We start from the raw sequence: 16,097 nt of genomic DNA, 5'->3' as shown, positions 1-16,097 counted from the left end.
GCATCAAAGTTGGATGGGTTTGTAAGGCTTCCTGTTTGACAGGCACATTTTGGAAAAGGTTACCTGTCATCTCTGTTGGTGGCGTTCTGCATAATTTTTCAATTGCGCCTCTTTCCTCAACTCCTGGCATGTTTTAAAGTGGCACCCTGTTGACTAAGGCAGCATAAGGAAGAAAAATGAAATGCATTTCTTGACTGAAGTGTTTTTGTTGGAGAACTTCAGTTTTAATCTTGCAGGCTGTGAAGGAATAATTCCATTCACTACCTTTCTGTTTACTTGTGCAGCTCCATTTTCACAACAAATGTCATCCAAGAGAATTTACAGGACAAATAGGTCCAACTCCAACCCAGATATAGAGTTATTATCCATGTGTCTCTCTTGACTGAATTTGTCTTTCTGAGTTCTCAACTCTTTTTATTTAGGATGTAAATTTAAAGTTGTTCATTTTTTAGTTATGGAACCTGCAAAAACATCATGCTGAAAAGCTAATAGAAAGGACAAATAAGACGAATAGATGGACACAAACCAAGGAAACTGACAAACAGAGGGATGGATGTACTTTATGTTTCATACATGCAGAGGCTTGAAAGGGAAAATGTGAGGCCAGACCAGGAATAACCACAGCCTTGAGACGATTGTCAAGAAAATTTGATTCAATAATTTGTGGAACTTGACGAGACGTGGACTGAGGCAGGAGGCAGAGCGTTTCTCATGGCAGAGACGGAAATGTTGCTAAGCGGTCTCAGTCGTTTTTTCAGATCGACTCTTGTTTCATTCATTTCATATTCGACACAATTGGCTGCCATTTGCAAAGCAGCCGATCCAGGTGGGCCTTTCATTTTTCTGGCTGGTGAATATCTGAATATCCCAGAGAGGAGATGAAGTAAACCGTCTGCAATAGGGCAGTTGGGCTCCATTGTGTGTATTAATGATTATTCAGATATATTTAGTATCTTGACCACTAAATATATCTGGATATGTGACTACCGGTGGTCCCCTGTACTCCCTACTGTACATCCCAACACACATATACAGATTTAGATTTGTTGGATTTGGCGTATCGTCCTCGTTGACAGCAACTTGACATTTTTATCTTACTTTTAAAGTTTTATCATTGTAGTCACCACTAGCAATGGCTCCTCTGTGGATTCTGTTAGTGGAAAAAATCAACCAGCCTGTTCTGTTCAAGTTTAAATTTTAAAACCGTTTCCCAAGTAAACATGGAATATGCATAAACAAAGTTTTGGAAAGGTTTTTTCACAGTCGTGGTGAACACGCTGTCTGCATGTGAAAGAGAAGTCCAAATCCAGTAAAAAAATATAACATAAAAAAAGTCTTTTTTCCAAAATGTGCATGGTTGTGCAGAGAGGGCCAATCACTTCAAGCTGTTACAGTAGCTTGGTTTTTAGGTTTGTAGCTTCTCAGGCCATTGAACATTCTACTTGTTTGACTCGATCATTTTCCTTGCCTCTAATGTTCCTTTTCTCCTTCTCCCTGATGGTAAGCTAATGTTTTATAGCCCAGATTTCACTCTGTTCTGCTTCAAACTGCCTCTCCACATCTCTTTCACTGCCACTGCACTTTTTTCTTGATTACCGTAGAGATGCCATGAAAGGACAGCTTAAGGTTGTCTGGAGATGAATGTGTTCACTCCCTGAGTGATAAATGTATTGATGACTTAGTGAAAATACACCTTTCAAAGTTACAATGTTAGACTTTGCTCAGGAGCTCACAGTAAAGCCAACGGAAGAAATCAGTCTGATGATGTGATTTTCACTCCTCTGGTCTGTTGTATTGGTAGAATAGAAAATCTTGGGACTGGCCACAACTTAGTACAGGTGCAATATACAAGTGATCAGGCATATTATTATGACCACTTTCCCTCTTGTGTTTCTAAAACTTTGTCCATATTCTGTTGGTGTTGAAAAGTACCTTTTTGCAATTGCCGTATTTCCGTTAAATAAGAAACACAATTAAATTTGCACATGAATAAGTTTGTTTATGAGATAAGTCATTAAAAATCATGTCATTCCATCATCCTGCTTGTTTCACCTTGTTTCGGTTCATTCCCTCACATTGTGTCAGTGTTTTTCTTAATTTCTTTCCATCATCAGAAAGAAGGTCTGTGAGGTCTTTGTTTCATCACTGGTGATGAAACAACGTTGTAATTCCTTAAATATTCCTTAAAGTCTCCTTTAAGGAATATTTTGAACACTGAAATATTTAGAGCTTTGACCTACATCCCATTTTACCATAAAACTTAAAAAGAATCATTAATTCAGTCATTTTTGAATTATAGATTTTCCTGTTACTCTTGATTTTAGTGTTTCTGTCATACGAATTTGCAGATGTTCTTTTGGATTGTTATTATTCACCAATATTTTAGGTGTGTGTTACAATCCACCCATAGTTAGACATGACTGATGTTCTTGTCTCTTTAAGAACAGTTGTTGTTTGTTCAATGTGACACTGTTTTTAATGTATTTTACATTGTTCATTCAGTTTTGAAAATTTGGAAACCGGAAGTCTAGCGTTCCTTTGGATTATTCGCAGACCCAGTTTGTACTAAAAATGGTAGGAACAAGCCAATGCAGCACATGAGTTTAGGGACCTCCACTGTCTCCGCTGCCACATTCAACATGGCGGCAATGCGACGTAGGACTCATGAGGGGTCTATGTATTCATGTCCATGCTAGGAGCCTGTGAGGTCTTTGTTAGGAATGTGAACAATGTTTTAATGCTTTTGCTCAGCTTGTTCAAAGCTTGATTTTTGGGGTTCCATTAGTCCCAAATAAACATGCTCACCCAACTAAAGTTATGGTCTCAGATCAACACCCAAATAAGCAATAAAATAGATCTATACTCAACCTGAGAACAAGACTCAGTTTTAATCAGCACAATTAGCACTCGGTGGAAAATTTTCAAGGTTGTTCCACATAAGAAAAAACAGTGTGATGATGTTCCTGCATAGCAAAGTCCATGTGATGCTTTGTTCTCCATTTCCCAGTCAAATGACAAGGTTCCTATTAGGTCATTTTTTATGAGCAAATTGTTTTCGTTTCTGTTGTGCTGTACTGAGGGTGGGGGTAAACACAAATTCATCATGCTGACCACCTAAAAGCATGAAAGAGGTGATTGATGATTACGATGAGATGAATTCCCCTAACACAGACTACAGTAGCAGAATTTGCAGGGTTGTGCTGCTCCTTTGCAGGTCTGCTGTCCCCTGTTCAGGATGGAAAACCTGTCCCAGTATATGATGAGACTCTTTCAGGCATTACTATGAGTTCACATCTCAGTAAAATACAATGAACTGAAGGACATTAACTTTTAAAAACTGACATTTTAAAGAGAGGGTTGGAGCGATAAAGGGATATAACAGTTCTGTGGTCGAGCAGAATAGAAGGAATCAATGCAGCTTCACATGGAACACTGAATGTTGATTAAATTGTCATGGTCCGATGCTGATGCAGTGTCCAATGCCAGAAAGGTCCCAAGGGACCCTTTACTGGCCGTTAAAATATGCTCCCAGCTTCACAGTATAAAGGGCTTTTCAAAACTATTTCTACCCCTTGGACCCATTTTGCCACGTTACAACCAAAATCTGATGTATTTTAGGTTTTTTGTGGCAGTCCAACTCAAGTTATAAAGTGGAATTTCTATGATTAAAAATAACTTAAAATGTGCTGTGGGTACATGATACCAAAACTAAATGTGTGGTAGAGGACTATGTTTCACACTATCCACCTGTGAAACATGGTGGTGGCACTATTATGCTAAGGGGAGGCTTTGCTTCAACAAAGATGTTGAAGTTATTGATAGGAGATGAATGAAGTTAAATAGGTCCAGCTTCCAGAGGGACAACGGCTCTTTAGACCCACAGACTGACACATGGTGAACTGCCCTACTACATTTCCACAATCTAGATCCGTTTCTTCCCTCCACCTGTTAGTACAGCAGGAAGTAACGGTCTGGCTGATGCTCGATGTGTACCAAACAGTTCCATGTGCACACCAAGTGTTTTACTGTGCGACACCAAACGTGGTCATAAACACGTCCGTGTCCGACATGCGCTTGGGGAGTGGCCTTTTACTCTGTCCACTTATTACTGCAGCAATTTGTACGTTTCTTGACTTCTTCAGAGCTCCAACCAACATCTCAAGGAGCAAATACTGTGACCACACATCAACACGTAGTTTAGTACACATAGGTGAAACATGCACAATTGGAAGGAAGGCCAGATTCAAATAATTTGGGCTTCAAGGTTTCTGTCTGACCCCTCCATGAAGGGTTTCTTCCGATTCTCAGGCATGCCACATCTGACATGGATCTCATAGATGGAGCTCACCATTCGATGGTTCTCCAATGACGGCTAGTTAGAAGAGCTGATGGCAACTTCAGACTTTATACTCCTATTCTATCATGTTTCAATCCAGGCCAGAAGTGTGTTGTCAAACAACAGTTTGGAGGGATCTGCTGTCATTAAAGCAAATGTAAAGTTTATTACATCTTACACATTCAGGGTCCAGGAAGTATTCATTTCTCTCTTTGGTGATCTGAACCCAAAGCTTAAATCTTGACCACTGTTAAAGTTTTACAGACACTTTAAGCGATTAAATGTGAAACAAATTGTCTTCATCTCAGAAAGTCAGAGACGCCACCGCTGCCAAAGGAACAAGCATGCAGATGCCGGAGTGAGCCGCTTCCTTAATGACTGATGAGAGCGACTGAAAAGCAGCGGGCGCTCTGCCCACTTTCGCTTACATCGCCGTGGAGTCTGACTGCAAATTTCCAGCCATCACAGTTCCTATTAAAACATATCTGATGGCATTCACTGCATCGGTATTACTTTCACAGCTAATCTGCCAAACTGATAAGGTGAGGAAGTGAGTGTCTTACCCACAGAAACCAAGTGGGGTGACACTATTAGACTCTCTTTTTAATCAATGATCTGTACTCAACCCCTCATTCAAACAAGCTGCTGCCTTGCCACCAACAAAAATCAGATATATTTGCATAAACACCTTATCATTTAATTACAGCCAAGAGTTCTTCAATCAAGCCTTTAGATTATGCCTGTGCAGAGGCCTCTGTGACGGAAATAATGAAAAGCCCCGAGTAGGCCTCTGTGCAGTGAGAAAAATACCTTTTGTAATGTATTGGTGTGTAATGAGGGTGTATTGTAGTCACAGTTCATAAATTTTTAAGTAACAGATCATTTTAAAGTGATTTTGTGCCGTCCCTCTGACAGCCTGACAGCAGTTCCTCAGGGTGGGATGGGCGTATTCTATACCCAGAGTCAAGTTTTTGCTCACTCTTCTGTGCAAAGTCAGTCACACCAGCTCCATTTGTGCACAAAGTTATATTTGTATTCCACTAATGTGAAAAGAAAAAACAATTTTTTTAATTGCAGTATTTTCTTTTTAATAAGAAACACAAATAAAATCACACTTGAATATGTTTATTAACGTGATAAGATAGCAAAAGCATGCTGTGCCATCATCCTCCAACTACTTCTGTTCTCTTCTTCCTTATGGTTTGCATCAGTAGGAACATCTGGTTGTTGATCATGTGACTCATGTGATGTGAAAAAAGTGCTACCACTGCGGATTTGTGAAAAAACCCACATCATCCACCTCTCCCTGCCGGATGGTGCCATCGTGCTTCTTCACAGTGGGGAGGCTGTTGGTTGACTAATGTTCTCTAATGCCTAGTTCACACTGATTTTAAATTTGACGGTCAATTTCCAAAACCTGAGAGACCACACACACTGTGATTAGAACACGCTAGATCTAACAGGATTGGTTGTATAGTGTGTGATGTGGAGCCACATGGCAGGAGCAACGCAACACACACAGACCAATTTCACAGGAATCTCACAAAACCAAACGTGAGTTCACAGTAAACAAACATGGCCGACTGAGCACTCACCAGCTGTCCCAATAGTCAGGTAGAACAGACTTCACAGAACTGCTGGGCTTATACTGAGATGGAATTTCTTGGTGGATGGAATGTAATTCAGTGAAGACAGTTAGATGCACTGGGTTTTATTTCAGGGTATCGGATTGAAGGGGGCCAATTGTCCACACTTTTCAGATTCTTATTAGAACAAATGGTAAAAATGCTCTCATCATATTCAAATAAAACCAGATTAAAGTTTGTGGTTGTAACAAGGAAAAGTCAACTTCAGCTCGCTGGGCCAATCAACACGTAATGCTGATCATAAAAAAACAGTTTTTCAGAAAAAGCCTCACAAACATTTACCCTGATCTGCATGATGGATGGGACGGAGGTCTGTAGTGAAGCTGTGCAGTGGTGGTGTTAGCAGACCCACTGAACGCCTGCGGCAGCCATCATTGGAAGTGTTAGTCTAATTATTCTAAAAGATCAGATTATAAAACAGCAGACTAATCCTGTTTCTCTGTTGGGAATTTGCATTAATGCACTGAAATATTCTGAAACAGAAAATGTTTCAGTGCATCGCAGACTATTTGTGTCTGGCAGGGAGCCTTTGGAGCTCATCATGGGTGACAGCCATGTCCTCTGGCTGGCTGACAGTAGCTGTTCCTGGGGTTGCTACCCTAAGCACTCTAATGACCATCTGAGCTGCTAGGCTAGAAACACAACTGTCTCCTCATTACCTGCTGCTGTTCTTCTACTTATAATAGGGAGATTTGTTGCAGGCTGAAGGGAAAATGCAACCTTAACTTTGTCCTGCGTCACAGTTTTTTCGAATAATAAGAACTTATCTTCTCCATAACAACAAAATGTGCTTTTAGCTAAACATTTTCCATTGATTGAGTCCTGAAGGAGTAAAACCTCAAACACCGCCAGTCAGTTTAATGGCTCTATAGTTCTGTCCATTAACACATGGTTGAGTGTGAACTTCCTCCAGACTAACTTCAGAACTTATTTCCAACCTGGCATTATGCCTGCATGTGATTGTAAAGCAGGGTCTTGACAGTTTAAGGGTCTGGAGGATCAGTATGTTACCTGAGAAACACACCAGCACTGACCTCTGAGGAACAACTGTTGCTTGACATAAAAATATAATTATATCAATATTGAGTCCTTTATTTTGTTCACTTTTTAATGTATAATCTCTGTTGTTTATCCTTAGAGAAGGTGACTTAACCTCTCTGAATTAACAGAAGAAATCAACTTACATGCTATTTTTACAATTTTTTTTAACAATTTAATAACTAAGTCAGTGGTGAACTCACTTCCTCGTGAAGCATCCGAAAATCATGACACTTTATCTACGTGTCACAGTTGGTATGAGGTTCTTATATTGGAATGGTTAACTTGGTCTATAACAGTCTCACCTCAGGACATAAAAAAAAATAAAAATAGACTCATAATAAACATTATACCAGATGTTCCTTTTGTTCATGTCCCGTGAAAGTCAGACTTGTCCACTCCTGGTATGGCTGGACCAGGTTTTTAGAGACCTTTATATAATATCTTGCTGTGTCTCATAGTATAAAAATAACTGAATATAGGTAATGACTGCACTGACACTTTCTTCCTACCAAAGACTGGGTCATGTATACTGGAGTCATGACAGAAAGTCCTGCATTTCTTCCAGCTCAACTCAGTAGAGTTCAATGACTATTTTCATAAATCAGAGGTTAACTGTGACCCAGAGCAACATTCTGTGCTTTCAATTGATTTCTCTCTCACTTATATACATAATTCTAATTATATGACAGACTTTATTATCCGTCAAAACTCCCCAGTGTGCTGAGGATCTGTTGAGAACTGAAGCTGTTGTTACAGACGTTACATTTCACAATCAAGCTGATGAATGAGTCCCACCTTCCTAAATGGTGGATGGATAAGATCGTGTCTTTGTACCAGGTGAGTTACAACAACATCTAACTTCCCTTTTGGGATCAATAAAGTATTTTTAAAGACCACAGCTCATATCAGTGAACATAAAGTCAACTCTGAGCCTCATAGATGGCTCTGAGGTACTTTTGCGTGTTTGGACAACCTAAAATGGTTTTCATATTTCGGCATAAAGATGATGCCACGTCTTTACCGCGTCCACCCATTGAAAGTCCTGGATCTCCTTACCTCTGGCTGTAAGTAGGCTTCCATGTCTGTCAGGAAGCCTTGTGTTTGTGCAGAGCAGAAACCTGACAAAGACGATATGGCAAAGCATATGCACATAGACAATAAGCAGGAGGAAGAGAATATTTATGAGTATACAAGAAAACAAGTGTATGACTGATGTGTTGTGATGGTGAAATAAAAAAGTATCCTGCTGGGAAGAAAAGTCCAAGAAATGCTGTTGCATTTCTTATGAGAGAGGATGAGATGAATACATGCATCTGTGTGATTCATGTTTCTACGCTCATCTATTAATGGTAATAAAGAATGAGACCATTGTTCTTGAGCAAAATTAATATCCTGTCTTTACTCTCAAAGCAGTTTAACTCAGGTACATGTGCCACATCTGAACAGTCAATATTCAGAAGTAATGTGTTTGTTTCTAATACTGTCTGTCTGCTTTCCTCCATAGCGTCACTCATCATCCTGTTCTCTGTGTCCAGCACAGCTGACTGTTTTTTCTTTAGCATGTAATTAACATGTAATACCAAGACACAGGAGTGCAAAGCCTGTTCATGTCGACACGAGGGAGGAGGGAATCGTCCTCATAAGCCTGCTGGATTAGCAAGAGTTTTCTTCAAAGGCAGCCTCGGTACGACCCTATGACTTTCATAATGTTAAGATCAAATGAAATGTCAGAATTTAACCAGCATAAAACTCACTATAAAATGTTACAGAATTCACTGACATCAACAGACATAATATGCAAAGTGGAGTCCTGATATTCACAGGCTTTAGGGACCACAAATATTAGACCCTCCTCTAAAAACGCTTAAATATCAAATACACTTTAATGTGCGAATACGATAACTTCTGCTCACACTAACATATAGTGTTGTGCTTAGGTATTATTTTCATCTGAATCTTTTAGATATGTTCTATAAAACAATGTCCAAAGTTTTCTGAAGTTAAATTTCACAGAAAAATCTGCAAATAATTTTACCCATGAACACTGAACTGAGGGGGATCTGTGTTGGCTTGAGGAATTGATACACACTAAGAAAACTTAGATTAAATTAAGATTCTTCAATTCTACTTTCATGAAATCACTTTAGACAAAGACAGAAGAAAAATCTTCCAAGCACTAAAATCTGAAGCCACTCCGTTTTTGTGTCCATTTTGTGAAGAAGGAAGATGCATTCAGTGTCTTCAGAGGTTTTTATGTTGTTTTTCTTAGTGGATCTTGGTGCAGCGCCACCACAGGCGAGGAGGGGAACAGGTTGATCACAGGGTTTGGTTGATCTGAGAGAACCACAGCAGCTGGAAATGGAACAATGTTATAATTTTAATTCCTGATGAACCAAGATTACCAGATGTGAAAACATATAAAGTACTCTTAATGTGATCTCATCATTTTGACTTTCAGCAGAATAAAAGTAATTTAGCAAATTCTAACTGACCTGAAGCAATAAATATTTAGTCTGATTCTGTGTCAGGCAGTGAAGGGAAAATAAGTTACATTGTTTTTACATGGTATGCTTGAAGACTATTATGCAAAATCGATGCATTATCTTAAGAAGAAAGTTGAAAATGTGAAAGTTCAATTTCTTTTATGTTGTTTTTGATATACTGATTTTTTTTCATAACAACTGAAGGTAACATAAGCTGTGTTTCCACTGACCATATAATTGTCTAATTTGACATTTCGAAAACAAAATCGCTTCTGTTTTTGAAACAAAAGCAATTTATGTTTGAAGAAACAATTTTTTCAATAAAAAGTTTTGGCGCTAGGATGGGGTGGTTTTTATGGCCGTATCGAAATTAGTTTATCTTTCAAAACTGCAACGGAGACATTTTTTCACACCACACCAGTCCCATGATCAAGAATTGGATGTTTCCATTGGCGTAAACCATGAAGAAAAAGACAGGAAGTAGTTGGAGGATCATAGTGCAACATGGTTTTTAATGACTTATTATGTGAACAAACTTCATCTGAGATTTTATTTGCATTAATTTCTTAATGGAAACACCACTAATGCAACATTGTGTTTTTGTCAACATGGGCAGAGTGCTGTCAAATTTTATGAACAGTTGTAATGGAAACCGCTTTAGTCACTTGACTGTAGGGTAAAACAGAACTATGTGCCTGGAAGATACATAATGCCACTATCACCAGAAATCAATTAATCACATCATAAGTTAAAACAATCTCAAAAATTTTCATTTGATTGATTTATTGTTTTTCTTTCTCTCTTTCTACCAAATTTCTGTTTGGTGATCTGGTCTCAGCTGGCCTTTTTTTGAAGGACAATTTTGCTTACAGAATTTTCATAATTGATTTCATTTGTTGTTTCTGTTTTGTTTATTTATTTTGGATATGTAAAATATCTTCCAGTTCCAGTGTTTAAATGTTCATTAAAATTTAATGAGAACGTGTTCTTACATTATTATTATTATTATTATTATTATTATTATTATTATTATTATTATTATTATTATTATTATTATTATTATTATTATTATTATGCCATTACTGTTATGTTACTTGAAAATGGTCTCAAAACAACAATATTCTAATTTTTGGGACAATTTATCATCCAGCAAAAATTTGTAATGGTGACAAGCCTGAGTACCGCCCCTTTAAATATCTGATTTTATCTTGCAATACCTGCCTTACATGCAGACCCTGGAAAGGTCAAAGGTCATCACCACTGCACAGCCAGCAGATCTTACTCTGGGACTCTGGGAGGAAACCAACTAGTGCACAAAGAGAACATGCCAACTCCACACAGGAAGTTGCACACTGCTCAGATTCAAAGGAACAACAGTTTTCTACTGTGACTCAGTGGTGAATAATGTTATCCACAGCGAAGCCTTGGGAAACCTTCATGTGTTTGAATTCACCCTGATCAGCCTCAGAATCACAGCGGAGCCACTGCCCATACAACGAGGCCCTGCTGCGGGTTCGCCTCGCCATAATGAAACAGCAAAATTAGCCAGCAGAAAGAAGAAAATACAAAATCAAGCTTTATTATGAGCTGTATTTATGAGGTTAAACAGTAAGCATATGCCAGTGCTCTGAGTCCTTCCCCCAGGAAAAATCAAGCAGCTTGTTGCCAACAGTTTCACACCAGGAAGTCAATCCTGAGAGCTGTAATCTAAATTGTTGACTATTTGCGTAGTTTGGAGAATTATCCCAGCTGGCATCAGTGAAGTATTATTTCTGCATAGAAACCTCCAGATATCCTCCCTTCTCTGATCAATACCTACTGTGCATTCAATCATGAGCTTGCATCCATTCCACTCAGGGCACAAAGCAATTACCAAAGACTGCAAGTTATTTGAAATGGGGAAGCGCTGTTGTGGCAGCTTGCTGCAAACAGATTCACTTTTAAGCTCAAATTAATGGACCCTTGGCTCGACAGAAATTATATTCGGTTGTGTATTTTCATAACAACCTCCCCTGAGCTGAATCCAAAGACATCTTATTTGGCAAACATCTCTGGCTGCCTGCAGCCATCGGTGACAGGAGGGATGATACAAAGGAGGGAAAGAATAGAGTTAGCAATCACTGTAGTCCTGAGTGAAAAGAAGGGTTGGAATGAGTTCAGCTGGAGACAAAAGGAGGACTGCCATTGTTAGTGGCAAAACTTTTGAAAGGTTGGATTGAAAAAATATCAAGTTAAAGCTGGAAGCTTAACACAGCCTGTCTGATTCACTTTCAGTTCATGATGAAATTGGTAAAGTTTGTCATAATTGATGTTATATTAATGTTATATTTATTTATCTGAGGACTGCAGGTGTTCGGCTTGCAAGTCTGTTTGAGCAGTTTGGATTGATGTTGAGCTCAGCTGGGGAACAAAGAAAAGTTTTGCCAAATTGCTGACTGTTCAATGTGTATGCCGTTGCCTGTGTATTTTGTTAAAATATACATTGAAATATTATTTGATATATGCAATGTTGGGCTGATTGTTTGCTTTATTTGAAATACTGTATTTATTGTCATATTAATTGGATGCCTGTGGTTTGGTGTGGTGCATAGATGTTGCATTGTCCTGCACATCATGTGTTTTGTTGTATTGTTCAGGTATGTAGTTGACGTCTGTTGAAGGCCCTGACTGAAGCCCCACGGCACGCTGCTGCAGAAAACTGAAAGAAAGAGAAACATGAAGAGAAACATGAAACCCTGTGGTACACCACAAGTAACCCAACATTTACAGAAACCTCAAACAGGTCAATGAGAAGTCAACAACATAATCAGTTGGAACATTTCATGTCAGCTGTAGCAGCTGAATACAGTTATGCTTTCATTTCTGGCAGCAGATTTAAAACATCACCAGGAAACGTCTCCACTTCCTGTTCCCACTGACAGACTTCTGCTCACTTTGCTGACAAAATGACCACAAATGGTATCAATAATTAAAGAGGGGTTTTCTTTTCCATAAAGTTTTGCTTACTAATTTAGAAAAGTGTGGAGGTTTTTCATATCACTATTATTATCTTCTTGGAAACTTGCTAAGGAATCCTTCAGGAGTGTGGCACACACACAGGACTGGAAGTGAGCTGGAATAGAGCGCTAGCTGTAGCTCAGCTGTAGCTCAGCACAGACATGTGCCAAGTCACAACTTGGATGATCAGCGCTTGTGAATGGAGGTCACAGGGATACAGCTGCTGGTGTAATGGATGATGACAGAGTCCCAGCCAACTCTGCTGCTAATTTCCTCTGAGAAGGAACAGATGCAGAAAGCATGGATACACAAGAAAGGAAAAATAGCAATTATCAGAACAAAGAACTGTGGCAGCGCGGAGCTGCCAGCCAGGAAACAGGGAAATAAATGGCTCCACATTATATTATAAAGTCATAACTTTAATGTTCCAACAACATACTGCTCATGTTTGTTCAGAATACTGTTACATTATTGCCAAATACTTATATTGTACATCAAGGTACAGCAGAATTTTCACATTCTCAAAAAAAATCCTGTTTTCTATGAAGGTGATTTTTAAAATGTATTTTCTTGTTAGAACATAAAACATTTAATATTCAGAAACACACCAAAAAAATATGTTTTGTCTTTGCTTGACTCTGTATGGGTTCAGATCCATCTGCAGATGTCTCATGCCGCTGTGTGGGATTTCCAGTCTAACCATCAACTACAACCATCCTCACCTCCATGAAGTTAAATGACTAATACATATTCTCCAGAATATGCAATATCTTAGCCGTCTTGTGACTCTGATTATTTATTGTCTCTTTCAAAATCACCACATCCTCTTCCTCCTTGGAGTGGGAGGTCTTCTTCTACAGCCAGGCCATCTTACAGAGGCCGTCTCTTTGCTCTGCTGAAGGTTGAAATAACCATCTACTTACTTTTTACCCAAATTATCTGAGGTGGAAAAAGAATCCAGTAAAGAAAAACATAAGATACCTGTTGTGATTAATACAATTATTTTATTTTTAGACAGAACCAAGTTATTGTGGGCAATGGAGCATCACTGAAAGGCTGCAGGGAGCTGATAACTGTAGATAACTTCCCTGACAGCCGGAGAACATGAAGCTAAGAGTAACATGGAAAACAGATCAGTTTGGACCTGACCTGGAATCAGCTTCATGCAGGTCAGCAGGGATAGAAGAACTGCTAGCTTACAATTACTTCTCTAACACAGCAGTAACATGACAGGGAGACTTTTTTTTTTTTTTTTTTTTTTTTCCAGTTTGTAGCCTTGTAAACCCCTCTGGCAGTTCAGGACATCAAATTGAAGTTAGCAGACCTCTGAAGCCTGACCGGAGTCCGCTTTCTACAAGTCAGAGGCATTAGGATAAAATATGCGTCCAGGATGGAAGAAGGACCCGCTGGGGCCAGGCAAAAAACATTCAGCAGCATCTGGTAGTGATGACCTGTGGATTTATACTGAAGGATCTTTACTTCTGATACCAGGCAGACGTTGATGTCTTAAGATTGATTCTCAAATCCAAGTATCTGTACTTCCAATACTCCAGTCATTTGAGACAGTGTGTCTAAACAAGAGCATAATAGAAAGTAACTGAATTATTGAGATTTTCCCTAAATGAGACGGGTTGATGGAAACTATTTTTCCTTCCATCTGGTAAGTGTGTAACACGTCAGGACATAATGCAAGTGTGACTGAGCATGTGACCGGTCAGTCACACACTCACACATGGAGCTATTTCAGATTTCATTTTATAGTCGTTCTTAATTAAACAAGGATTTATTTCAGTACGGCTATTATTGACATCGTTTTGAAGAGCCCACTGAAAACCTCCTGATTATTCCACCAAATATTGATTTCTCAACTCTTCCTGAGTTCAAACAGTAGTATTGTTGTTTCTAAATGAATATAAATTTGTTTTCTTTGCATTATTCGAGCTCTGAATGCACAGTGTCTTTTGTGCTATTTTGACCATTTCTTATATTCTGCAAATAAATACTACATTTTGCTTGGAATTTCAGAAACTTGTCAGTAGTTGATAGAATAAAATATCAATGTTCATTTTACTCAAACATAAAATCAGAGAATTCCAGAGCTGTATTTTGTATGGTTATTTTATGTCGTTAAAGTTGTCCAGCTATAGTGAAAGATCCTGTTTCACAATGCACTTGTGAATTTAAAATAAATACATTAGAGTGATGTCATGTGTTCTTTTTAGGAAAAAAAAAGATTTGAATTACAACACTTGGTTTATTATCATGATCATAATGATGGAGCAGCCTGTGTTCTACATCACTAATACACACAATGATCCCAGCAAACCCACAGATCTGAACTTTGCTGCAGTCGGTATATTATTATAAACCCATCCCAAAGTTGTTGTTTCTCATTTCTGAGCACCTTCAAAACACACAGTTCAGTCATTTTTGGCTCTGACTCCACTGCTGGTGTCCCATTATCAATTTATTTTCTTTTAAAGCCATGCATGGCTCACTGTGAGGAGCACAGAGCGCTGAAAGCTGAAAGCTCCATTCCACATTGCTCAAGGTCTGCCTGAAGCGACTCAGACGTCGTTGCAGGCCTCAGTCTTCTCTGTGTCACCATCAAAATGCATTTTAAAAGTGTTCTGATTGTAAAACCTGAGGGCTTTTAAGATTTATTTCCGCCCTGGTCCAATGTAGCTTCCTGCAATTCAATTCAGTTCACAACAAATGTTATCTCAGGACACTTTGTAAGCAGAACATGCCATTTATACTCATAAATACACCATAGTCAGTCTAAAACATATAGATGTAATTTGTCCCTACTTAACAAATAATGCAGTAGTAAAGGTGGGGAGGAAAATCTACCTTTAGCAGACAGAAAGGTCAGCAGGTTGAATTGGCTGCTGGATTTCCTTCATACATAACCTCTGTATCTATTGTTTCCACTGTTAAGCTTCCCTCGGTTCTACTCAGCCTGCTGTGTGTTTGTAATGGTTGTGATATTGTCACTTCATACTATTGAGCTGCATCACTACAGCTGGACCATTAACCTATTGTGTTCCAGTTTATACAGTTTCCTTAACCACAATGTGCTTTATTCAAAATGCAGTTTTCAATTATTATTATTTTGTTTTTCTGTGTGAAAAATGATATCTAAACCAACTTCTAACCCACCATGTGAAAAGTAATTACCCCTTAAGTCTAACCATTTGCTGTGATGTCCTGGTGGCAACAACTTCAGCCAACAGTTTGGAATAACTGACGTGTCTTTGTCAGATTGAAGTCTGGACTTCTACCAGGCCACTCAAAAACCTTTTTTTATTTGAGTCATTCAGAGCTGGACATGCTAGTGCGCTTTGGATGAGCCTGGCCATTGTCTTTCATCTCCCTTCTCTGCTCAATTTGAGATTTCTCCCATTGACCTCAATTTCAATTAGCCAGTTGAATTTCATACTACCAGCACTCCTCCCGACCCCACTGAGGGACAAGGGTGTTCAGAAAATGGATGGATGGATGGATGGAATTTCATCCTGGCCAATCAGTGAACAGAAGGAGGTGTTGTGGACGATGGCATAGCAGGGAAACACGCACACTCTCAACTCTCCC

At 38.9% G+C, this 16,097-nt stretch overlaps 1 long non-coding RNA gene across 1 annotated transcript in view; it reads right to left on the bottom strand.

Moving 5' to 3' along the window:
- Positions 1-13,281: 13,281 nt before the first annotated feature.
- LOC106946230 (uncharacterized) overlaps positions 13,282-16,097 on the bottom strand; it is a 6,844-nt gene continuing 4,028 nt past the window's right edge. Inside the window, exon 2 of the long non-coding RNA XR_001424724.1 lies at positions 13,282-13,398. This is a non-coding gene — a long non-coding RNA (uncharacterized LOC106946230). The remainder of the gene's footprint in view (positions 13,399-16,097) is intronic.

This window comes from Poecilia latipinna, unplaced genomic scaffold, assembly GCF_001443285.1.
Source record: "Poecilia latipinna isolate Pla-1442-1.1 unplaced genomic scaffold, P_latipinna-1.0 Scaffold182, whole genome shotgun sequence".
Taxonomy (NCBI): Eukaryota; Metazoa; Chordata; class Actinopteri; order Cyprinodontiformes; family Poeciliidae; genus Poecilia; species Poecilia latipinna.
Note: the sequence above shows the minus strand (reverse complement) of the source record. Positions and strands in the feature narration are given on the sequence as shown.